General features: G+C 40.2%; 1 protein-coding gene and 1 long non-coding RNA gene across 6 annotated transcripts in view; one reads left to right on the forward strand and one right to left on the reverse strand.

Moving 5' to 3' along the window:
• The window catches only part of BTBD9 (BTB domain containing 9), a 482019-nt gene that overhangs the window by 315564 nt on the left and 139372 nt on the right, over positions 1–27083 (reverse strand). The gene's annotated exons all lie outside the window — the stretch shown is intronic.
• LOC109027341 (uncharacterized) lies at positions 2389–3341 on the forward strand. The gene is made up of 2 exons (XR_002006505.2): positions 2389–2599; positions 2880–3341. It is a non-coding gene; the product is annotated as an uncharacterized lncRNA (long non-coding RNA).

The raw sequence follows: 27083 nt of genomic DNA on the forward strand, positions 1-27083 counted from the left end.
TGGAACCTGACAGGGGCCCAATGTGGAGCACAGGGTTTCAGACACACAACCCCTCCAGCTCCTCTCCCGACGGCTTCCCACCCACTGAGCACCGGCCAAACCCTGGTTAAGCGAGCACTGACCTTCCTGTTTATCTGATAATCCGCACAGTGTAGATGGGAAAAAATTGAAAGATAGAAAGGAGGAAGCATAAAAAAAATCATTTCCTCAATGTTAGTAAAAACATAAATTGGTTACATGACAAACATGAGGTGGTGATTATGTTAATGGTACAATGGCAAAGTTATTACAATCTTTGGAAGAAAAAAAAAATCCCATTTCTTCAAAACTTTCCAACATTTTAAAATCCAAGCCCAGGCTTGAATCACTGCTTTATGAGGTAACACTCCCTTTCTGACTGCATCTGTGTGACTGGGCCACCAAGTCCCACTGATGTAGTTGGTATTACTACTGCTCAATCAACACCTCTCAGAACAACAACTTTCACTTCAGAATCCAAGCCTCAAGTTATAGGGGGCACTAAAATCTTTTTTTATTTTATTTTTATTTTTATTTTTAAAAGACAGGATCTGGCTCTGTCGCCCAGGCTGGAGTGCAGTGGCGTGATCTCGGCTCACTGCAACCTCCACCTCTCGGGCTCAAGCAATCCTCCTGCCTCAGCCTCCTGAGTAGCTGGGACTACAGGTGTGCACCACCATGCCCAGCTAACTTTTGTATTTTTGGTAGAGAAAGGGTTCCGTCATGCTGCCCAGGCTGGTCTGGAACTCCTGGGCTCAAGCGATCCTCCTGCCTGGGCCTCCCAAGGTGCAGAGATTACAGGCATGAGTCACTATGCCCAGATGAGCACTAAAATCTTTAAATAAACGCTCTTTTCTATAGACTGCTAAGAGAAATAGAAGGGAAAAAAGCAATACAATACTTAAGATTTACTGGAGAAGTACTACTGGGAATTGAGGGGAGAGTGTACTCTTTGGAAACAGATAAACGTAGCTCTGAAACCCTGCCTTGCTCCTTGCTAGCTGCATGATTCTGAGCAAGCTTCTTGATACTCAGCTTCCTCATCCATAAATACGGGGAGCAATGCACTTCCTTTGCAGGGCTCTTGTGGGCTGAGAGACAGCATGCATTCAACACTCAGAGTACCTCTCCTTTGTCGGTGCTCAATAAACAGTAGCTCATGTCTTCCATTCCTGGAGTTAAGGCAGAAGACCCACAGTACTGCACTCTGCTTAGGAGCTCTTATGAAAGTGTAGGTCAGATTGGTGCAAGTCCTGTCAAATGGGCATTGGTGGGTTACACAATCTGCTTTTAGCCTCTCATTTAAATTAAGCATGGGCCAGAACATCAAACTCTTTTCAAGAAATCAGTGCTTTAACTGCGACCCTGAGACTACCTCCATGCAAAGTAGTATATAAGTAAAAAGCTCTAATTTTGCTTGTAGCTCAGCTATAGAACACGCCAAAACCCCCCACCAAACCCACTGTTCTAAGTAATGGAAGTGTACCCTGAGAACCATCTGAAAAGAAGCCTGACAACTTGCCTGTCTTATTCCCCACCTGACCTCAATCTTTCTTCCTCTGAGTGGATGATTCCAGTGCCAGTTTTAGATCGAGTGCCTACCCAAGATTTGGTGCTTCCCAAACAGACTGTAGTGTTGGTAGACAGCATACAGCCATCACACAGGCTGACACTAAGAGATAATGGGTATGAATGTGCGCTCTGTGCAAAATCCTCATGGGGAAGGAAGGCAACACCTGGGTACCTTTGGCAATGCAAAAATTCTCTTCTTTTAAAAATGCTCTTTAAACAAAGAGCCTTATATCTAGACTCAAAAATGCCTTTCCATCAGTATCAGCTTCTCCCAGGTAAAAGGAAGTGAAGACAGAAACAATGGAAATCCCATTGAGTAGGGAGAGGCAAAACAGAAAGGTTTATTCTAACATGAGAGGAGCCCATGATGATGTGAAAGGGAAAGAAGAGAGAAGAATGGCATATAACCTGGAAGATTCAAGTACATTCACAGATAGATCTTTCCCAAGGTGTGCAGGAATCTAGCCCTTCTTCAAGGAGACAACCATAGCATCAATATAATTCAAACTAATTCCTTTCTGAATGAGAGCTGAGTAACAAAGACAAAACTTGGCAAGATGGCACAGCACAGTGAGTGCAAAATTGTATTCCCAGTTGATACTTGGTGAGATGTTAGGTTGTCAGCTTAACGTAAAATAAAATGAGGCCGCACATCGTAAAGTGTTTTGAAAAGTAAAAATCCAAGGGAGATATGAAGGCAGCATTTTAATGAGTCTAGAGAAAATGAACTCCGGGGTGAGCAGCTCTGCTCGCGACCTCTTTTCAGTTGGTATCCCATAGGCCTCTGGGAAGCGGGCCACATGAGGGAGGGGCCAGTGCCTGCCTCCACACTACCCCCTCTCCCCTAATGAGGCTGGCAGCACCATTTGCTAGCACCTGGCAGATGAGAGAGAAAGAAAACCTGGTGTGGAGACCCCCATCCATTAAAGGCAAGAGAGTGAAAAGTGGGAGAGAAAGCTCCCAAGTTCAACAGCAGTGACCTAGGGTCATGCAGTGAGGACTTACAAAGGTATAAAAGCTTCTTTATTCAGGTGGTTCTTTTCAGTGCAACTTATTTCATGATGCTTAATGCAGGCAGTTAAAAGAACAGTTCAGTTGGATATAACTTACAGTACGTCACACAAATCTGGAGTGCCCACGGAACATTAGTTTCAGGGAACACACTGAGATTATAACCAGCCTTTTTGCCAGGGGCAGCTTGTAACTCAGAAAGCCATGTTTCATTTAGGATGTGCTGTATAATGTTGAAGGGGAAAGTAACTATTTTGTTTTGTTGTGTTTCTTCCCAGTCCAAGAAGAAAGCATTTGGAGAAGTGCTACACATGCTCAACTGAACTTCCTGTCAAATTGTTCTCACTCGTTTTGGCACAAGTCTGCTTAAGCCATCTCTCATTAACATTTACTCTTGCCCAAAGCCCTCTATGCCCCCAACCCCTGCTAATCTTCCACAAGCAAGCTGATCACACTGGGATTTCCTTTTCCCAGACACGTTTGATTCTCACTTTCTCCTGAACCTAGAAATGTGCTTCCCACCAAAGCATGCCAGGCACTAACTCATCCCTGCTGAAAGGGGCTGTTAAAAGCGCATCTTCTTCCAAATGGTAGTGAGGTGATCCTTTCTCTTTATTTTTTATTTATTTATTTATTTTTTACTTTTAGCTACCCCTCAATTCTGGTGTTCAGTAACAATGTATTCCACTTAAAAGAGAGAAATCATATTAATTATTCTAAGATATAAACACTTAATTTTATTCATGCTCTTGAATTACTTTCCTTTCTACCGCATGTTTGTGTAGCTGTTATATGAGTCCTTTCTACTGATGTAGCTGTCATTCCTTCAACTCAGTTCTTGCCAAACACTGAGCTATGTCTGGAGATACAAAGATAACTACTCTTGTTGAAGAGATGCCAGTTTAGTGGGGGGAGACAGACATGTAAACAGATCTGTATCTGAGATAGATGGCCTGGGTAGGAAAAGAATATATATAGCACAAATAACTCAGTGGACCTGCAAAAACAGAGCTTGAGGCCATGATATACCACAAAGACCCAGCAAGGCACAAGCACTGTCAACATGAAGGTAAGGCTTCCATTTTTGCCTCTTTCAATCTGGGTACATCTATTCTACATACTCTGCCTTTCCTCCTGTTACAGGAAAAGAAGGAACCTCAATTCTACCTAAAGTCAATCTTCTCCTTGAGCTAGAGATCCAGCCCCTCTCCCATAATGAGGTACACGGCCCCTACAAAGATCCACTCTCCTGCATTATCAAATCCTCCCTCCCTGTGGTTATCATTCCAGTCCACACACACACATACCTTAACATCATCCTCCCTCGACCCTAGGTCCCCCTCCATCCTCTTCATCATTTCTCTGCTTCCCCTCCCAGTGATACTTTATCTTCTACATGTATTGCTACCCCTATTCCCTCAGCCTCTATTCCCTTCTCCCTTGACTCCACTGAAATGGCTCTTAAAGGACACCACTAAGCTCTATCTTGCTACAACCAGGAGTCGATTTTCTGTTACCTACTGCCCTCTCCCATCTCCCCTCCTCATACCGAAAGACTGACTTTTTAAGACTTCCATGAAAATGTTGTCCTTGTTTTCTTCCTGCCTCACTGGCAGCTCCTTCCCAGTCTCTTGTATTCACTTTTCCTTGCCCACCTGCTGTCTGGTCTTCCCTATAGTCCATTCTCACACTAGATCACACTAGAGTTATCTTTCAAAAATCTCAACTACCATCACCTGGTTTAAACCCTTCTATGGTTTCCCATCATCCTTAGAATTCCACACTATCAAGTCCCTGTAGGACGTGGCTCCTGTCTACCTGTCTGCCCTCATTGCTAAACATACCTTCCTCCCAACACCCTACGGACTATCTACCCACCAGATTTCAGAAACACATGGCCTTCTTTCTGTTCCTCAAAAACCCCAAGCTAGTTCCTACTTCACAGCCTTTACTCTTGCTGTTCACTAGCCTGGAACACTTCTCCCTTAGATTGCTGCATAGCCAAGCCAACTTCTTGTAATTCAAGTTTTGGCTCAACTCACTTCCTCAGAAAGGCCTTCCCTGACCGTTCTGCTCAAGTGCTCCTTCCCCAAACTCAACCACTGGCTAGCTTATTCCCCCATTCCAATTTTGTCAAACTATGACTAGTCAGTATCATATTTATTTCTTTACATCTCATTTTTCTCTCTCTCCTACTACAGTGTAAACTACATTAAGCAACAACTTAATCTCGTTTACTGCTATATGTCTACTTCCAGGCACAGTGTTTCGTATATTGTGGGTGCTCCGTAAACATTTTACTCAATGGATAAATGAAATGACGATGAAATCCTTGTTTAGAATCCCGTGTTCAGCTCTTTGCTCTTCAACTGTAGACATGCACAGAAGCATAAAGGTGAGACATAATAACTAGTGCACAGGGAAATCAGACCTATGAAACTAGAACTAGAATTACTAAGGAAGTGTTATATTTTTATTCTTCAGGGGTAATGATTAGTTGTTTTTTAAATGTCTAATGAGGATTAAATAAAAAGAAATGGATTAAAGGTTCAGCAGATGGGCAAAAGTTCTAGAGTAGATAAAATGTGGGTTAGATTTATAAAAACACTTCCTGGGACTGACTACTATTTGAGATTATAATCAGTTCCTGAAGAAGAATACTGGATATCTTTTTAAAACAAAAAGAGATAACAGTAATCCTTTATCAATTGAGTGCTTCCTTTGTACCAAGACCTCTGCTAAGGCTGTTTTACAAGCCTGATCTCCTTTGACATTTGTAGCAACCCTATGAGACAGGTACAGGGATAGCTGGGAGATGTCATGGGTTCAGTTTATGACCACACAATAAAGCAAGCCACACAAATCTTTTGGTTTCTCAGTGCATATAAAAATTACGTTTACACTGTATGGTAGCCTATTAAGTGTGCAACAGCATTATGTCTAAAAAAAGTACAGATTATTAATTAAAACATACTTTATTGCTAAAAAATGCTAACAATCATCTGAGTCTCAAGTGAGTCATAACCTTTTTGCTGGTGGAGGATCACGCCTCAATGCTGATAGCTGCTGACTGATCAGGGTGGTGGTTGCTGAAGGCTGGGGTGGCTGTGACAATTTCTTAAAGTAAGACAATGATGAAGTCTGCTGCATCTATTGACTCTTCTTTCATGAAAGATTTATCTGTAGCATACGATGCTGTTTGACAGCATTTTTACCAATAGTAGACCTTCTTTCAAAATTGAGGTCAATCCTCTCAAACCCTACTGCTGCTTTATCAACTAAGTTTGTGTGACAGCCTAAATCTTTTGTTCTAGAATCTACCATTTCAACAATATTCACTGCATCTTCACCAGGAGTAGATTCTATCTCAAGAATTCTATCTTCACTTTCTTTGCTCATCCATAAGAAGCAACTCCTCAACCATTAAAGTTTTTTCATGAGATTGCAGCAATCCAGTCATATCTTCAGACTACACTTACTGCTGTTAATATTTTGACCACCTCTCACGAATCACAAATATTCTTAATGGCCTCTAAATGGTGAATACTTTCCAGAAGGCTTTCAATTTGCTTTGCCCAGATCAGAGGAATCAAAAGAATTTGCCATCAAAGGAATCACTATCTATAGCTATAAGCTATAGCCTTACAAAATGTATTTCGTAAATAAGACTGGAAAGTTGACATGATTCCTTGATCCATGGGCTGCAGAATGGATGTTGTGTTAACAGGCATGAAAACAACATTCATCTCCTTGTACAGCTCCATCATAGCTCGTGGGTGACCAGGTACATGGTCAATGAGCACGAATATTTTGAGAGGAGCTGTTTTGTCTCAGCAGTAGGTGTCAGCTGTGGGCTTAAGATATTCAGGAAACCATGCTGTAAACAGATGTGCAGTCATCCAGGCTTTGTTGTTCCATCTATAGAGCACAGGCAGAGTAGATTTAGCATAACTCTTAGGGCCCTAGGATTTTCAAAGTGATAAATGAGCACTGGCTTCACCTTAAAGTTACCAGCTACATTAGCCCCTAACAAGAGAATCAGAAATGTCCTTTGAAGCTTTAAAGCCAGGCAGTGACTTCTCCTCTCCAGCTATTAAAGTCCTGGGTGGCATCTTCTTCCAATAGGAGGCTATTTCATCTATATTGAAAATCTGCTGCTTAGTGTAGCCACCTTCGTCAATGATCTTAGCTGGGTCTTCTGGGTAACTTGCTGCAGCTTCTACACAAGCAGCTGCTGCTTCATCTTGCATTTTTATGTTATGGAGATGGCTTCTGTTCTTCATCTTATGAATCAACCTCTGCTAGCTCCAAGATGAATCAACCTCTGCTAGCTCTAAGCTTTTGTTTTGCACCTTCCGCACCTCTCTCAGCCTTCACAGAATTGAAGAGTTAGGGCCTTGCTCTGAATCAGGCTTTGGCTTTAGGGAATGTTGTGGCTGGTTTGGTCTTCTATCCATACCCACTCAAACTTTCTCCATATCAGCAATGGCTGCTCTGCTTTCTTATCATTCCTGTGTTCACTGGAGTGCTTGGACTTTCCTTCAAGAACTTTTCCTTTGCATTCACAACTTGGCAAACTGTCTTAAGAGGCTTAGCTTTCAGCCTATCTCAGCTTTCAACATGCCTTCTTCATTAAGCTTAATCATTTCTAGCTTTTGATTTAAAGTGAGAGAGATGTGGCTCTTCCTTTCACTTCAACACTTAAAGAGACTACTGTAGGGTTATTAACTGGCCTAATTTCAATATTGTGTCTCGGAATAGGGAGACTGGAGGAGAGGGGGAGATGGGGGAACAACCAGTCAGTGGAGCAGTCAGAATACACATATTTATCTATTAAATTCTGTCTTCTATGGGTGTGGTTTGTGATGTTCCAAAACAATTACAACAGTAACATCAAAAATCATCGATTACAGATCACTACAATAGATATAATAATAATGAAAACTTTTGAAATATTGTGAGAATTACCAAAATGTGACATAGGCACACAAGTAAGCACATGCTGCTGGAAAAACAGGGCCAAAACACTTGTTGAACACGGAGTTGCCATAACCTTCAGTTGGTAAAAACAAAACAAAACACCACAGTATCTGCAAAGTGTAACAAAAAGGGGTATGCTTGTAGCACTATTCTCATTTTAACTTGAAATGGTCAGATAGTTGGTAAATGACCAAGCTGGGACTGAATTCGGTCCATTTAACTCTAAAATCTGTGCTTAACACTTATGTTTACAAGAGAGAGTTGAGATGGGCCCTGCTGAGAGCATGAGAGTTAACTAATTGAATCTGTACCCAAATCTAGGATTCTAACATATTTTCAGGAACAGCACAAAGGACACAATATGAAGAACAATTTAAAATAGTCCTGTGTAAGGTAGATTCCATCTTTGAGCTTTTGGTTATAAAGACATTTGAAGAACTAGACAAAATTATGTGCTTGTGGTTATCCATTATATAAATTATCTCCTGTCATTCTGAAGGATTATTTTATTTATAATCTGAAGACCTACCTTAGGAGGGGGTGGGCTGGGTGTGGTAGCTCATGCCTGTAATCCCAGCACTTTGGGAGACCGAGGAGGGCAGATCACTTGAATTCAGGAGTTCAAGACAAGCTTGGGCAATGTGGGGAAACCCCAGCTCTACAAAAAATACAAAAATTAGCTGGGCATGGTGGCACATGCCTGTAATCCCAGAGACTCTGAAGGCTGAGGTGGGAGGATCACCTGAGTCCAGGGAGGTCGAGGCTGCAGTGAGCTGAGATCACGCCACTGCATTCCAGCCTGGGTGACAGAGCGAGAGAGAGAGAGAGAGTCAGCGAGAGAGAGAGAGAGAGAGAGAAGGAAGGAAAGAAAGAGGAAAGGAAAGGAAAGGAGGAAAAGAGAAAAGAGAAGAAAGGAGAAGAAAGGAAAAGAAAAGAAAAAAGAAAGTTGGAGGGGAATCGAGTTTGCAAGTATCACCAGGTATGACTAAAACAATTTCTTGCTCCTTTAAGGTTCTGAACAGAGATCAGCAAACTATGGCCTGTGAGCCAAAAATAAATTTTATATTTTTAAAGTATTGTTTAGAAAAAGAATAATTTGTAACAGAGACTTTATGTTGCCCACAAGGCCTGAAATTTTTATTATCTGGTCCTTTACCAAAAACATTTGTTGACCTCTGCTCTAGATCTTAAAAATCGGTGCACAAAGTATGAAATAGGTGTAATAGAGAATAAAGTCCCTAGTTAGAAAAAGCAATTCCCTAAAGGTTTTTTTTTTGAGACAAGGGATCAAGCCATCCTCCCACTTCGGCCTCCCAAGTAGCTGGGACTACAGGTGCATGCCATCACCTCTGGCTAATTTTTAAATTTTTTGTAGAGACAGTGTCTTGTTGTGTTGCTGGTCTTAAACTCCTGGCTTCAAGCTATCCTCCCACTTCGGCCCCCCAAAGGTGTAAGCCACCATGCCCAGCCCCTACAGGTTTAAGTGTCCAAGGGATTTTTTTTTTTTTAATATCAACAACAAAGATTCCCAGAGTCAGATTTTCAAATGGATCTAGCCTCCCAACTTAGCATCAATGAGATGATATTAGGGGACAAAAAAGAAAAAGAAGATGCTGAGAAGCTTGGGGAAGAATCAGAATTATCCAGGTTTAGAGTGGCAAGGAACCGTATAGAAACTATGGACCAACGTTCTCTAGCTCCGTAAATGAAGAAACACCCAGGGACGAGGCAGTGACTTCAGGCTGCGATGTGTCGGCATAGCACAGTCCTGTCTCCGGGCTCCTAGGCCACGTCTATTCTCACTGTGCCATGAGGCCTTTACCTTATTACAGAGACATGCTCTGCAAACCAAGGTGTGGTGGACAGCTTTTTAAAAGGTCAGACGAAAACCAGCAGCTCTGCAAAGAACGTGTGATCTGAAGGTGAAGTCTCAACCCATTTTGTTAAGAAAAAGTAATGTTTCTTTTTTTATAACGCTTTTTTGAATTTCAAAAGTGGTACACATTCATTATAGAATTTTCATTAAGAAAATTATTTTTCAATAAGGAAATGCAAAAAAAAGAGAATAATTATTCATAATCTCTCCATCCAATAATAAAATATTTTCAACATTTTATTATTTCCTTGCAACTTTTTTTTTTTTTTGAGACAGAATCTCACTCTGTCATCATCCAGGCTGGAGTACAGTGGCATGATCGGGGCTCACTGCAGCCTCGACCTCCCAGGCTCACGGGATCCTCCTGCCTCAGCTTCCCAAGTAGCTGGGACTACAGGCATGCTTCACTATGCTTGGTTAATTTTTGCATGTTTTGTAGAGATAGGGTTTCACCATGTTGTCCAGGCTGGTCTTGAATTCCTGGGCTCAAGTGATCCACCTGCCTTGGCTTCCTGAAGTGATGGGATTATAGGCGTGAACAACTGTGCCTGGCCCTTACAGCTTTTTTAAAAGTGCAGATACACATATGCCATTTGAAAAATTAGAATATTCCCAGAAGTTTGAGACCAGCCTGGGAAACATAGCAAGACCCCATATCTACAAAAAAATTTAAAAATTAGTTGAGCACGGTGGCACATGCCTGTAGTCCCAGCTACTAGGGAAGCTCAGGTGGGAGGATCACTTGAGCCCAGGAGTTCAAAGTTGCAATAAGCTATGATTGTGCCACTGCACTCCAGCCTGGGTGACAAGAGTGAGAAGACCCTGTCTCAAAAATAAATAAATAAGTAAATAATTACAGTATTTTTTTTCACTTAATGTCAGCATTTTTGTGTCATGTAAATTTTCCTAAAACCTTTTAACATTATACAATTCCATTGTGTGTATGTATAATAATTTCTGTAACTTCCAGGACGGACCAGCTTATAGAAAGAATGTTTTACCTCGCCCTCACCAACAGTGATTATGAGCATTATTCAAAATATTTTTCCATTTGATAAGCACGAAATGGTTTCTCTTTGTTTCACACTGACGTTGATCCTTTCTTCACATGGCATTTATTTATATGCCATCTTTTGTGAACTGTCTATTCCCAATGTCACATGTCCTATTCCCATTTTTCTTCTGAGGTATTCATCTTCTTTTTGATGATAAGAGCCAAACAGAAAAGATTTTAACCTTTTCTTCTATCACAAATATTGTATGTTTCCCACTTTTCCATTTGCCTTTTAATTTTGTCTTTTTAATTTGTTGTTGTTTTAATCTCGAAATGTAGCATTTCCAGCTAGTCAAATCCTCTGCATTTGTCCTTTGTAATGCCATATAAGGGATGATCTACCGAAGCTGGCTAATGACCTATTCGTTTCTAAAAAGCAGCCAGTGTAAGTCCCCCAAATCTGCACAGCCTGCAGAGGTTCCACTCAGTGGTGGCCAGATGGAAGGAATGTGGAGTAGAAACGCTACCAGATGGACTATGAGTCAGGAGGCCCAGATGCTTGTCCTGGGTTTGCTGCTTGCTTGCTGCAAGTCCTTAGGCAAATCTCCCATTCTCTCTGGGTACCACAACCCTCTGTCAACAAAATGAAAGGTATGGACACTACACTCTCAAAAGACACATCCATTTCTTTTTTCTTTTTTTTTGAGACAGAGTTTTGCTCTGTTGCCCAGGCTGGAGTGCAGTGGCGCAATCTCGGCTCACTGCAACCTCCGCCTCCCAAGTTCAAGAGATTCTCCTGCCTCAGTCTCCCGAGTAGCTGGGATTACAGGTGTGCACCACCAGGCCCGGCTAATTTTTGTATTTTTAGTAGAGACCAGGTTTCCCATGTTGGCCAGGCTGATCTCGAACTCCTGACCTCAGGTGATCCACCCGCCTCAGCCTCCCAAAGTGCTGGGATTACAGGTGTGAGTCACTGTGCCCGGCCGACACATCCAGTTCTAATGCTCATTCTTATTTGACATGTGGAAGAAGGGAAGTCAGTGCTAGATGTTCCAGGCTAGTCAGAATCCACAACCCCAGAGAGACCTGTCAGTGAGAAGAGGGAAGAAGGTGAGAGACGGTAAAAACGAATGTCTGACAGGAGAAAACTTGCAGCCCTTTTGACATGTGGCTTATAGAATTTATTTCAAGTAAATCAGCATGATCTGGAAAGTCAAAGGCAGCAGAGAACCAAAACTGAAAAAGGGCTTACTTCTAGTGCACAGATTTTTCCCAGAAAAGGCACCAGGTAATCTGACTGTGACTTCCTCTAAGCCAGCTGGGGGATTATAAATGTTGGATATGGGCATAAAAGCCAGAATAAAAAGATCCAAAAGGGATGTGGATGACAAAAGCGGTACAAGTTTTGATGTAAAAGGGAAAAGCTGTTCATGAGGGTCATCATGTTGAGAGAGATCTCTTTGAGGGCTGGTATAGATCAGATCATAAAAACAAAAGGGACGAAAGACAACGAAACTCAAGCATAGGAGAAGAAATGGTCTCAAGACAGTTTGGCAGGTTTGTAGTACAGATGAAAGTGATGTCCTCTGTCCCGTGGAAATACCCGCAAACACAATATTGTGAAATAATAATATGTGCTTTGAAGTATTAAGGTGCTGGCAAGAAAGGCAAGGTGTTAGTTACATAATAGTGGCATTGTGTTGTGGGTGCCACCAACAAAGCCCTGAGTCCAGGTGACACAGGGTCATGATAAATCACATTAATGAGCTAAAGTCCTTACCTACCATTGCTAACTAACTAGTATTTTATTTATGTGTATTTAACAATTATTTTTTCTTGCATAAATTAAGTAATAACACCTGTTTTCTTCACTTTATTGCTACTTTAGTAGTTATTTATCCTTTCCATTTTATTTTAGCACTGATTAAAACATAAAATGTCTTTAGGAAATGTTATGTCCTAGTTTATGGTTTAATTTAATCTTAGCAGTCAAACACTGATGACATTGCATCTCTTTAAAAAATTAGCCTATTATCACACACCAATAAATATATTCTTTAAAAAAAAAATCTCATTCTCAAATGAGAAGAAACCACAAAGCAATGAGGCAATGAAGGAAGAAAAACAAATCCTGAGTCTTTCACCTGGCCCAACAGGGTGTATTAAGAGTAATTATGGAGTGTATTAAGAATCATTAAAGTAATATTTCCTTGGGTTTCTGTGATGAAGGATGGCTCATCTGTTCACTTCCAATACTTAATTTTTTCAAGCTTGCTGTCTTTCATGTAAATAAAAAGAGTAACTTTCCTTTTCCAAAAAACACAGAAGGGCAAAAACTACACTACAAATAGCTTTTACCCTCAGGCTCAAAGTTCTCAATAAATTAAATCTCCATTATTGTTTACTCTGTTGTGGATACAACTGAAAAAAGATTAACCGGGTCCCACTTTAGAGATGAGAAAATGGGCCCACAGAAACAGCCTAACTCAATCTATAATACACAAAGAAACAAAGGCCAGCCTTTCCATCCAAAGGCCTCTCCTGGGATCTCGGTTCACAGTCTCCATTCAGGGTTCAACAGCACCCCTTCAGGACTGCACCCTAAGTTTTTAAAGGAAGAGATGTGCAGGAAGGAACACTGACCAGGACCAGGTAACTGAAGCTCAGCCCTAGCTTTAGCCCATGCTATTTCTATGATCTTGGGAAAGTAATTTTCATCTTCCTATGGCCCCATTTCCTTCAATATAAAATGGAGATAATATTTACACCTACTGCCTCAGTGTTTATAAAGTTCAAATGGAGGAAAGGGCTCTTTTCAAAATACAGGCCACCTGTGTTATTTATGAATTTAAAATAGAAGAATAAAGCAACTAAAATAATGATTTTTAAACTTACATCATCCTCTCATTCATGAATTTCATAAACTCATCTCCTTAAAGTGCTACATGGCATACATGTAAGAATAAACATAAATTTTTATTTCAATTATTTGTTTTAATCAACTAAGAGAACTATTTTGTGTGTATGTATAATATTGACATTTTATGGTAAGGAAAATTATAATGTGGCACAAATAGCATATCAATTTTTTTCTTAAAGTGTTGATAAACCAAAAAGCTGTCAATATGCTAATAATAAAATTGCATTTTGCTCTAAATTAAATGTACACTTTCGATTTAAGATTTTATTCACAAAATAAATAGTACCACTGCATAAAAAAATTACATGATGATATAAAATACTATGTGAAGGAGGTGGCAAATTATGTTTATAGCTGTTCTTTAAACCTAGACAATTCTAATCTAGAATTTGATCTAAAAATGAGATACTTCTGCATTTTTAACCCTTAAAAAATTGTCCATTCAATACTACTCATTAAAGCAAAAAAGAAAAAAATTTTTCAACTTATACACAAAAATTCCATAAGGTTTAAAATAATAAGAAAGTGTGCTATAACCTACCGATTACTTTGAATAAAGGATATTTATCAACAATTACACTGGGTAAAAACGTTCCTTTCTCTGAAACCCTGGAGGAGCAATGTTTAATGAGAAAGAATTATTTATGCCTACAAACACAGAACTGTAATAGGTAGTTTTAATGTAAAACATCACAGCAGTAGATGCAGGCAGCCAGAATTTTGACTTATACTCAATTTCCAAGACCAGACTAAGACTTTGAAAACAGCAGGGGCTTTTAGTTTTGTTTTTCCTTATTATTGATAGTGGATGGCAACAATATTTGTGCTGACGGGGTCTTTGGGAGGAATACTGAGGTTCTCCCTTTTCCTGAGGAAAATGAGGTCTCACTCATCTCCTATTTGCCAGGACTAGTGATGTCAGCACATGCTTTGGTCTTTTTTCTCTCTGTTTAAGTGCTGGTAGTAATTTAGTGATTTCAATCATTGCTACATTCATTTTGGAATAATAAAGTGATGTTAGGAGATTCCTGTCATTGCGAAGACAGGTTTTAGGAGGAAAAGGATCTACAGTTAGTCAGTTTTGCTACCAAGAGTAGCCTTTGGTATAATGAAATCAAATTAACTACAAAAACATCAGGGATACGTGTGGGGATGGAGCTGGCTGTGGGGAGATGAGCACTGAACCCGAACCAGTCTGGGCCAGAGGAAAACTCTACAGTCTCATCATGCAACAAAACAGGGAAATTGGTTTTAGCGTTTTTAACTTTAATTAGTCACATTAATTAATGCTAAAAACAATGTTAACAGTATATTATTTTCATCTAGTTAAATAAAGGATTACACACATTTGAGTAAATTACACAGCATTAAACATTTCAATAACTTGAAATGAAGCCATTACTGTCATTCAAACAAGTTTCCACAGCTAAAGGCTGAATGTTAAGTATGAACTGATTTGGCATTACTAGGATATAAATCCTTTATCTTTTTACTGAGAAGAAAAAATGAAGAGATTCGATGACTTCTGACTTGAATAAGTGGTTTGCAGTAGCACAGCGCCCTCCAGTGGCCAAATTTCAAAATGCAGTTTCAAAGGACAAAGTTCATTAGCAAATCTTTTCATGTTGAATGGTGTTAAGCTGGTAACATTAGCTCCTTTTTCTTTTCTCTTTTAATATAATTGTTTATCTCAGCACATATTTTCAATATCAAACCATTTTTCTATTGCCAAATTTCCCTCACCAAATTAAAATTCTTCTATTCAAATCTGATTTGTTTTCCCTCAGAAATATTCTGAAAAGTAAAAAAGAAATCAAAGCGAAACAAAACAAACCTAATGTGGACACAGACAACTGCAATGAGAGGGAATTCTCTATATGCCTCAGATAATGGCGAATGCCAGCACTAGAGTAGTAGTAATGAATTCTTAAGTGTTAAAATCCAAACTCCAGAGTAAGATTATACAAATTATGGAACTCTATTTTGCCTGATATACATCATGATGAGTACATATGGCGAGTTCAAAGTTGTAAGCATATCTTTTACTCATTTTTTCTATATGTGAACATTTCTGTTTTTAAATAACAGTATAAAAGATTTCACTGTATGCACATTCTTTCACTATTACAACTCCTATTAAAATGGATCCAAATATTTTTCTGCAGAAGTAGGAAAAGATAACCCTTTGGTTACCTTTGCAGATTACCAGAAAAGCTCCCTTAGGCCAATCTAAAATACTCCTATTCTTGAAAAGACATTGATTTCTCACATGAAAAGAGATCATAATTCCACTTTTAATAACTACTGCCATAGAGTAAACACTTATAATATTCTTGGTCTGCCAAATAAATACTGCAAGGCATCTGGGGGCATACAAGCATTGCCCCGGATCCTATACCAAATAGTTACTAGGTAGCATGAAGGAGTTTGCTATCAAAAGGATAATAATAACTAGCTATTTTTTCCCTTTTCTGCCTACCCAAAGAATAGAAAAGTTTAAGCATGTTTTAAAGAATCATACCTTTCACCGAAACCGACAAAGCAACTCTATATAATGTCAAGAACAATGGCTGTGGCCTTGCATCTTGTTTCCACAGCTACAGATGAAAACAGGCAAATAACATCTCTGTGTTTCGTTTCTTCATCTATGAAATGAAGATAATTGTTCCCATCTCATGGGAATGTGGTGAGGATTCATTGTAATGATGCAAATGAAATACTAAGCCTGACTGCCTGAAACTCACACAGGAGATCTTCAAAGAATGTTAGTTCTCTTCTCCATCTATTCTTACCAACAAAAGAATGCAGAAGACCTATTTTCACCAGAAGGAGGACTGGAACCAGAGTTAGCAGGTATGGAGTCACATGGGTCAATCAATAAAACCCACTCAAAATTTCATCTATGAAAAACCTGTCCTTCTTTATTATACATTAGAAGACCCAAAGATGGTTCTGGAAGCAAACACACTGAATTCTGGAAAGGGGAGGAAAAGGAACAGAATTGGCATTTGTTATGTGCTTCATGTGCTACTGGTTGCACCCAGCTTTTCTATACATAATCGTATTACTTAAGGCACCACAGAACTCTATACAGCAGTTAGAACTGTGATGGAACCAGTGAGGCTGGCTTCCTCTTATCCAAGTATGACTGGAGGACAGGGCTCAACTGACCGTGCAGGTGCATCTGGGTGGGGGGGCGGGGGTATGACAATGAAGAGGAGGTGCAATAACAGCCCCATGGGGATGATGACAGACAGAATATGCTCATGAATAAGAATGTCTTACTTATCCCATCTTAATTACTTTCTTCTGTCTCTTTCTTCATGTTTAAGTATTAAGAGCAGTGAGGTGGTAAGAAATGGTATGGGAGTCATATCAGAATCTTTTGGAGAGAAGAGATGGGCACATGTGTCATCTAAAAAAGCATTTTCAAAATTATAATAAAATACACAACATTTGCAAAGCAGGCTTTCTGCCCGTTGTGACCATGAAAACAAAGCAGCTGAAGAGGCCTGATGCGAAAGTGACCTCCTCTGTGCTCTGTCACTGGCAAGAACAGGAAAAACACTTGGGGCAAGCAAGCCAGCCCCACTTTCACACATGACTCACACGACTGAAGGAAAGAAAGGGCATCCTTCTCAGGCTGTCACTGCCTTCTTTTATTACAATTCTTACTTTTTATAATATTTTAAATAATATTAAAGGAGATGTAAGATTTCTAAGTTTATCAAAGAGACATGAGTTTTTAAATGTTGAGAAACACATTTTTCTAAAGATGCAAATCAGCCAGGTGCAGTGGTTCACACCTGTAACCATAGTACTTTGGGAGGCTGAGGTGAGAGGGCTGCTTGAGCCCAGGAGTTCAAGACCAGCCTGAGTAACACAGGGAGACTCTGTCACTACAAAAAAAAAAAAATTAAATTAAATTAGCTGGGCATGGTGGCACACACATGTAGTCCCAACCACTCAGGAGGCTGGGGCAGGAGGATTGCTTGAGCCCAGGAGGTTGAGGCTGCAGCAGGACATGATCACACCACTGCACTGCACTGCAGCCTGGGTGACAGAGCAAGACCCTGTCTCTTAAAAAAAAAAAAAAAAAAAGAGAGAGAGAGAGAGATGGAAATCAGCTTCAGGAAAATGAGAGGGTAAAGGGAAAAAGGACTCAATGGACAATTTTAAAAATTCGGGCTTTTGGCTAATGGTCATTCCAATTAAAATGCAAATGAATGAGGCTTCTAGCTTTTGCCAGCTTGCCAAGTACCCTATGACTTACTAGTGGCAACAGCCATCATGCCTTCCCTTGCTACGTTAGTGTCTAAAACAATGCCCTAAAAGCTTAAGAGAGCTGGTGGCAGACAGCAAAGTAGCCAGGGCCTAGCCACATGCTCTCACCAAGATCCACCCTGAAGGTGAAAACTTTCAAGCAGGGAAGCAAAGGTACCAGCATGCCCCCTTATCAACATGGGAAATACCTTTTTCTCAAAAGGCAAATGCCACAATACAGAACTACGACCATCTAGCAAGCAAATGACAGATGGGTCTAGACACATAAGGTAAAGGACAAAATTGGTTTTGGTGACTCTCTGAATATTCATGGAATCTATAAAAGTCCAATTCTTTTAGGATGCAGTCTGTTAGAAATGAATATGCAACTGTACCAAATAAAAACAGTGTATTTCTCAAAATGCACACAGGGAGGGGACTTTTCCCACCTCCCATTGCTGTCACAGGCAGTTGCTGTATATGATCTAGTATTATCTGAACTGTATATTGATTTGTGATTTATATTCTCTAATGTAGGTCCCAAGAATACACTTTTTTTCCCCAAACTGTACTTCCTCTGGAATTTCACACATCACAAAAGATGCAACATTCAGTAAGATGTTTCCTAACCATAGCATTAGAACGGGCTAGCTCTTCAAAATGATCAGGTTTCCTGGACCCTACACATGGCAGCAGTATGGAGTCCCTTTTTGCAAATTTACCAGTTCATTATATGGAAAGAAAGAGAACGAGAAAGGGAGTGAAGGGGAGGAAAGGAGAGAGCAGAAAAGATGAAAGGGAGGAAAAGAAAACTGAGAAGAATAAAGTATTCAGCAAGGAGGAACTGATGTCAAAAAGGATGACTACTTACAACTAGACCTATTAACAATAAAAACCATTGTATGGTAGAGGATTTCCAAACCTTGTTGCTACAAAACTCCAACTACTGAGCAACCATTACAGCAAGCAAAGGCTTCAGAGCTGGCTATTCTCTCAAGTCCCAGGCAGAACTGAAGGTATTATTTTAAGTCTTAATTAAGCAAGCTAGGCTACAGTCAAACTGCAAGCAACCCACTGAGGTAGCAACAGCTAGGTTTATAGGAAGAGGCATTTAATAAGAATAATGTGTGTTAGGCATGCTGAAAAATGGACTTCAGGCTGAGATGCCCCTTGGTCTCAATACTGTTACGTTTGAATCTTGTTGGCTTTATGGAAACAATAACTATAAAGTGTCTTTCACATTAATAAGAATTTCCACCACAACCAACATCCAAGGGATTCCCAACAAACTATCAGACACAGAAATCTGATCATTTACAAAAGTGGTTTACTGTACAAATTCAGCTGCCTGAGGTACCTGTCTATAATATCTAAAACCAAATCCAACCTATCCCAGTTTTTCCACAACTAGGTTGTTCCAGGACTGGTGAGGTATCAAGGATGAGTCACAACACCAGAGCTGGACTCTGCCATCCACACTCCATGTTCATGGGCAAGAGAATGCTAAGCATATTTCTTCACAGACTGTACTAAACAGTTCTACATCACATAAGCTAAATTTCTTTCATTATTTAGAGACACATATATTTCAAAATTTGTATGGTTCTATCTTTTTCTATCTAGTACTAAAAAAAAAAAAAAAAAATACAAGGCAAGAAGTAACCCAGAAAAGGATGTAAGAGGAATACTAGCTTTTAAATGCCTTGGCTCAGAAGTGTCCTGTATCCCTTCCACTCATAGCTCGTTGGCCTGGGCAAGTCACAAAGCCCAAATCCAATAGCAACAAAGGCTGGGCAACATAAGGGGACACATGAAACCTGTGGTGAGCACCACTATTTCTACACACCATCCAATTTCAAAATTATGTGATTCTAAAACCCAAGAAGCCCCGGACCACTCCTCCTGTAAGCGTCACTATCCACACCAAGGATGTGTGTACCCTCTACTTTGGTAACCCCCCACGCCCCACCCCAGTTGATACTGAGGCAGACCTCAGTTCTGTGTTGATTTTCTCACAAAATTACATTCAAAACAAATGGAGCCCTAAAGATATAAATTCCACAGAACAAAGACCTGTACAATCAAGTTAAATCCCCACACATTTTTATCCACATCAATTATGTGTCATTTAAAAGGAAGAAGCCATAGTAACGAATGATCTAACATAACTGGAGTCTAAACAATGCCTGTCAGCAACTGCGAGAGGTTCATCTTTTATAGTTGGTCTTTTGCTGAGCCTATTTTCATCAGCTTTCTTATTTTCTCTTTAATTTTGCTAAGTGAACACTATTTTGACAAGAGGTTAAGCAATACACCAAAAAAAACAGAGAAAAAATATTAACAAATTAAGCACTTTTGTCTCATCCCCCTCAGCACACTGCCAAGTATTGCCCATTGTACACTGCAGTCTCAGAAAACACTGCTCACAGGGACCGCCCGCTCTGCATTCAGCACACAAATCACTCTGTGATCACATGCATTTCTCTTTATTTTTAAAATCTCCTCATTGTTGCCCAATGGCACTTGAACACTATTATTACTAATCCAGCTACTCCTAATAATAGTATTTAAGTAACTTGTCATCTTGGGAACTTTATAGACAATAGCTAATTAATTGTCAAGCATTTAATGTAACAGGATTCTAATCTCCAACCTCTGAAGCAGGGTATTTATTTGTTATAATGGTAAAACTTCTGTTTAAATTGCTTATTTATGCAATATATATTCTCTATCATCTCAATTCTAATTTTTATATCTGCTTTGTAAGTAAAATAAAGAATCCCATGCAGAAAGACACAGACAGTACACTTCACAAACAGTAATGAATCTCTTGTGACTTCTTTTATTCACACTACAATAGATTCTATATTACCATGCAGAGAAAAACAAAACAAAACACCATAGATTATTTCCCTCGTTTGCTCACAGTATTCTGATAGGAACAAGAACTTGAAGGTGCAGCATGCTGTCTTACGACTGTGAGTAAATACGATATTCTGTTGACATCTTGTTCCTGCTTTCAAACAACCAGGTATGTTACATATGAACTGTCGGAGCGCTGAATAAGTTTTCCTGTCTAAATGTGCCCACATTCTTTTCAGAGACGTCATCTTAAGCTGAGCTCCGTATCTTAGTTGAACACTGCAGTTAACAATTTCTTAACTTGCAATACTCATTTCAAATCAATATTTAAAAGGTATAATCATTACTACTTGTCTGCTAACCTTCCCCTCACACACACCATGCATACTTTCCATGTGGCAATGGAAATGGTCTGAATCCAGCAGAAAATAGAAAGGTGTCAAAGAAAAAGAGATAGAATCTCTTTCTCAGGCCCTTAATGAGGTCTCCAGAGCCAAAGGCAAACCAATAACAAATTGTATTTTCCACATATTGGGGGATGGAGGGGGGAGGAAAAGGCAGCAGAGGGGTGGTAGTAGGGGGGACCTGGAGCTTGTCATCTGAAATTAATTGAATTTAGCCATGCCAAGAAAACACTGGTAATAAACCCTCCCCATCTAAATTAAGGGTTTTATACCATGAAAAAAAAATAAAAATTTATGGCAGTAATTTCATCTGGGTTTTTCAAAAAGTGCTTGCTGATTTTCTTGTACTCAGTAGAAAAATCCCCAAGGAGCAATGCAGACTGCAATAAGGCAGACTTCTAAAAAGATACCATTTAATTTCTCACTCCTCCCTTTGCACTATTACCACACTTCCACTTTTCTCTAACTCAGTATTAACTCTCTCAACACAATTCTCTTCCATTAACTCTGAGCAACATCTTACAGGGCAGGTGAGAGTGCCTGATCTGCAAATGCCTATCCATTGCTCTTAGCAAGATAAGGACAAGTCAAGAAAACCAGAAGCCCCGGAAGCGCGTGCATAAATTCTTTATGATACCTGGCCATCTTAATTGAAGGCATCAAAAGTCTTAAAGGCTTAAAAATAACCCCAAAACAAATCCATCACTCAATGTCTTTAATGCCAGTGACAAGAACAGATGAGTGAATTCAGTTCCCAACTTGTGGGTCACAGGCGGCATAGCAGGTACAGAGTCCAAGCACAGATATATCTGCAAAGGTTCTGCAGATCTCCATGGGTACAAAGCACTGGCTGAAGACCAAATGTTTAATGTATACAACATAGAGTATTCATTTTCTAATGAATTTTCTATCTAATGTCCATAGATATTGCTGTGATGAATAAAATAGAAATTTATTAAAACGAGAACAAAATTCACAGTTGCTTTTTGTTCACTTTCTCAATGGATGCTGTAAGTTAAAAAGTTAACTTACAGTTCTAAAATTTTTTTTAGGCCAAAATGAGCCTTCACATTGAAGAAGACAGAGAACACCTGACGCGAGTGTTAGTGCAGGTTGAGTATCCCTGATCCAAGCATCCAAGATCCTCCAGAATCTGACTTTTTTGAGTGCCAACATGATGAGCAAAGAAAATGCTCATTGGAGCATTTCAGATTTCAGGTTTTTGGATTAGGAATGCTCAACCAGTAGGTATAATACAAATATTCCAAAATCAAAAAAAGTTCAAAATCCTTAACACTTCTGATCCCAAGCATTTCAGATAAGGGACACTCAACCTGTATCTTCAGTGCTTTCCACTTGGGCACATGGTAAACACTCAACACTTGTTGATCATAGATGTGAGTACATTTTTCTTGGCCCCTTTTTGCATCTAGTTTTTCTTTCACTGCAGTCCCTGCCAATTTACATCACCAATCCCATCTCTTGGTGTATAAGAAAGCAACAGTTCTCAAAATGTAGTCTGGGGACTCCTGGGAGTCCCTGAGACCCTTCTGGGAGGTCTGTGAGATCAAAACTTCTGAATTCAGAAAAGTTATTTACCTCCCATGTCTGTGCACTTGAGCTTTCCGCAGGCTCCATCACCTGTTCTGTCACAACAGATTGAATGAGAAATGGAGAATCCAGCAGTCTTCTGTTTATTATGCCAGACATTAAGGAGATTTGCAAGGCTACTCTCTCCATTAAATTAATTTTTAAATAGTTATTTTTCATCAAAAATGATATCTATATTGACATGTAACGGGTTTACTGTTGTATTTTTAAGACAACAAATAAATATTGACATATCCTGCAAAAACAAAAGCTCTTTGGGGTCCTCAACGATTTTTAAGAGAATAAAGGGCTCCTGGGAACAAAAGTTTGAGAACTACTGGTATAGAGACAGCAATCTGCAATATCCTGGTGTCAATGAGAAGCTGGTTTCTATTGTCAAGAACTCTGCTAATCCCTAGAGATGCTGATGCTGGACACCTGCCAGATGGGGATGTTGTAAAGGGGATTCAAATGTTGGCTTGGGTGGCTGGGCCAGCTGCTCACCATGGTCCGTTCTAACAGAAGATTCTATAATTCTGTCTGAGAGGGAACCTAAAGAAGTCTTTCAGAGCTTTGGCTACTGACATGGAATATGAATAACACTTAATTTACCTTCATTTTGCTACCCACGAAACAATATGAGTACATTTTTTTTCCATGGTGTATTCTCTTCATTTTGGCATAATATTTCCAACATTTTGGAAGCAAGGTGATTTTTAAATTTTGCTTGTTGGGTTTTTATTAAAAGAAAAGCTTTCTCTTCCATGTCCAGCCTCCTACCATGTTCAAATCACAAACACCAGTACCATTTGCTCTGAAGGGAAAGAATGCTAAGGGAAGAGGACTCTGAGAATGTCCTATAGACCAAGGTCAATAACGAGGCAAACATTCTGCTGACAGAAATCCCCAAGGCAAATACACGAATACCAAACCTGCAGAGATGAGCAGGATATCTTCATCTTCTGCGCAGGTCTTACTCTTGCGTAACACAGAAACAGGATGGCTTATCGTTAATGAGCACACTGTGCCCACAGAAATGAATAAGTTGTTTAGAATATACGGCATCAGATTCATGAAGGGAAAGAGCTATTAGGAAAATAAAATGACCATACTTGTGCAATTTGATTCAATTCAATGAACGTTAACTGAGTGCCTGTTACATTCCAGCCATTATTCTAGGTGATCATGAAGAGAAGATAAATAAGCTTTACTGTCCAAGAACTCACACTCTGAAAGGGAAAACAGGTAAATCACTGTAACGCAATGTGATAAGTGATATAAAAGTAGGTGCTCCACACTATGGAAACAGATGAGAAAGCAATTAATTCAGTTTGGTGGAAATAGGGGAAAACTGACATTCTACGTGTAATGAAAAGGGAGAGAAGTGAGTTTATGCCTAACTCACTCTCAGCTGAGCCCTCACTATCTCCTCATGCTCTTTCTATGTGTCACTTCTATTATTCCATTCTCCACAGCAGCTACATCACACCTCCTCCATTCCTCTCATGTCTCCTACCCAATCCCCCATCGCCCTACTCTCAGCAGCTGTTCCCGCTGCCTTCTGCAGAAATGAAAGAGGAGGGGCAGCCTCTAGCCAACAACCCACAAACAGGGCTGCTGCCCTCCTCCTTCTCTCCAGGAGAAGGCCCAGGCTAATCTCTCCACCAAGACTTTACAGCCCATCTACCTGTTCTCCCTTCTCAGGTAGCTCTGCTCTTCAACCTCTCCCTCTCCAACCTCTCTCTCTCCTGATTTCTTATCACTAGCAGTTAAACATGCTTCCCCAACAGCCCTCTCAAGTTACTATTTTTTTCTCTTAATGCCCATAAATCCCAGAGCCAGGAGATAGAGGAGGCAGCTGTCCTTGTTCCCCCCTACTACTCTCAAACCACTTCATCCCTTTTTGCTTGCAACTCTCCCTGCCCTTTCACAGTTCTAGCTCCACCCACACCAGTCACCATTACCTACCAACTTCACACTCATCCCACCAAACTAAAAACTTAACACTCCTGGCTCACTTTTCCTCCACTCCTACTGCTGGCATCACACGCCAACAATAATGCACACTATGTAAACAATAAATTGGCCTCCCAGGTCCTTCATTTCCTCAACCACAGGGACCCTTTCTTCCGTTATACCTCAGTGATTCAAATCCATGGGCAACTCCTTCAGTTGGTCAAGAAAAATCATAACTCTGCCAAAATCTAAATGCAAATATATCACACTCTAACAGCCCTTCCCATCCTTTCTATTCATTTGCTTTATTGTCTCCATTGCTAACAATTCTTGCCCCTCTTTGAACCTTCTAATCCACTGATCCCGCCACAGTCTCACAACCCCTTTCTGCCCTCATTTCCCTCCTCTGTTCAGCTTAGATACTATGGTCTATATATAATCATTCCCTTGCAGAGTGCCCTCACTTCCCCGTCTGTCTCTTTCCATCATACATGCCTGGCAAACTCCAGCCCTAGATGATCTCAAGTATCCATCTTCTCTGGGCACAAACCCAAGTAACTGCATACGGCTAGAGAAAAATCACACAATTGGACTTCATTTCAAATGCAACACTGCTCAGCAATCTTACTACACTCCCGCTCCTACTTTCTAGGAATTCTTTTGTGCTTTGAGCCTTCCAAGTAACTTCCTCTTTAACTGATGATCTGCTATTATTTTACTGAGACTACAAACTTCCTCATGTTACCACCACCCAAACTACAAAATTACGGGCATCTATAATTTTCCTTCCTCCCTTTCCCTATGAAAGTCCAATCCGTCCACTGAACTTTAGACCACATCTCCTCTTACCTTTTGAGGACTTTGCACTGCCACTGTCAGTTAGATCCCTCTTCTCCTGTATCATAGATCTCTCATAAACGGCTGGTGAAATGTGGATTTTTTTAGGCTTTGGGGGAAGTTATTAACAATATAGTTTAAAATTATATAAAATACACCTATCTTTCAACCCAGGAAGCCCATTCCTAGAATGTTTCCTATATAAATACATGTACCAGTGTGTAAGGATGAACACAGAGACAGAGAAACATGAATGTTTATTGTAGTATTATTTTCAGTGACAAAAATGAAAACAAAGGGAATGTTCATCAATAGTGAAAGGTTGAGTAAATTATGGTAGAAGCATCTATGAACCATCATACAGCCTTTAAAAGAATGAATTAGGTCGATCCCGGTGCAATTGCTATGGCTCTACTTCCTTTCACTTGTCTGCTGTTTCCACCAAAACACTGGAAATGCTTTTGTAATAGCAACCATTAATCTAGATGATGCCAAATTCATAGACACTTTTCTGACTCTATTAGAACCATTTAACAAAGTTGCTTATTCCTTCATTCCTGAAGCACCACCTCTCAGCTTCCACTATACCACCTTTTCCTGAGTTTCCTCCTCCCTCATAAGCTGCTTTCTCAATTTTTTCTTACAAGTTATATCTCCTTTGACCACTAAATACTGGCATTCCTCAGGGCTTAATCCTGTATCCTCTTCCCAGGTGATCTCATTCATTTTCATGGCTTTAAGCAAATCTACATGCCAATGAATTTTAAGTATCTGTCTATAGACCAAATCTCTCCTCTAATTTCCACGTGTCTACATTCCACATATCTACATTCAGTTGCCAACTTAAAATCCCCTATGGAGGCCAGGTGCGGTGGCTCACACCTGTAATCCCAGCACTTTGGGAGGCCAAGGCAGGCAAATCACTTGAGGTCAGGAGTTTGAGATTAGCGAGGCCAACATGGTGAAACCCCACCTCTATTAAAAATACAAAATTAGCCAGGCGTGGTGGCAGGCACCTGTAATCCCAGCTACTCAAGAGGCTGAGGCAGAAGAATTGCTTGAACCTGGGAGGCAGAGGTTGCAGTGAGCCGAGATCGCACCACTGCACTCCAGCCTGAGCGACACAGCGAGACTCTGTCTCAAGAAAAAAAAAAAAAAAAAAATCCCCCATGCAACTGAATTTCTGTATATATAAAAAGAGAACTCTTGGGCTGGGTGCAGTGGCTCACGCCTATATTCCTAGCACTTTGGGAGGCTGAGGTGGACAGATCACAAGGTCAGGAGTTCGAGACCAGACTGGCCAATATGATGAAACCCCGTCGCTACTAAAAATACAAAAATTAGCCAGGTGTGGTGGCATGCGTCTGTAGTCCCAGCTACTCAGGAGGCTGAGGCAGAAGAATCACTGGAACGCGGGAGGCAGAGGTTGCAGTGAGCTGAGATTGTGCCACCGCATTCCAGCCTGGCAACAGCATGGCTCCGTCTCAACAACAACAACAACAAAAAGGAACTCTTAATTCTGCATTTCCACACAGCTCCAAATTGCGCTGCAACTCTGGGTCCCTCTCATTTTTCCTGCCTCAGTAAGTGGTGCCACCATCTATGCTGACTCTAAAACCAGACACCAAAGTTCTCCCTCCTCCCTGTCTCTTGACCCCTCAGACATTAGCTAAATCATCTTGATTCTATATATTACACAGATGATCCTTGTTTTACAATGAGTTAAGTTCCAATAAACCCATCATAAGTTGAAAATATTGTAAGCCAAAAATGTGTTTAATACACCTAACTTACCAAACA

The sequence above is a fragment of the Gorilla gorilla genome, chromosome 5, assembly GCF_029281585.2.
Source record: "Gorilla gorilla gorilla isolate KB3781 chromosome 5, NHGRI_mGorGor1-v2.1_pri, whole genome shotgun sequence".
In the NCBI taxonomy this organism is placed as follows: domain Eukaryota; kingdom Metazoa; phylum Chordata; class Mammalia; order Primates; family Hominidae; genus Gorilla; species Gorilla gorilla.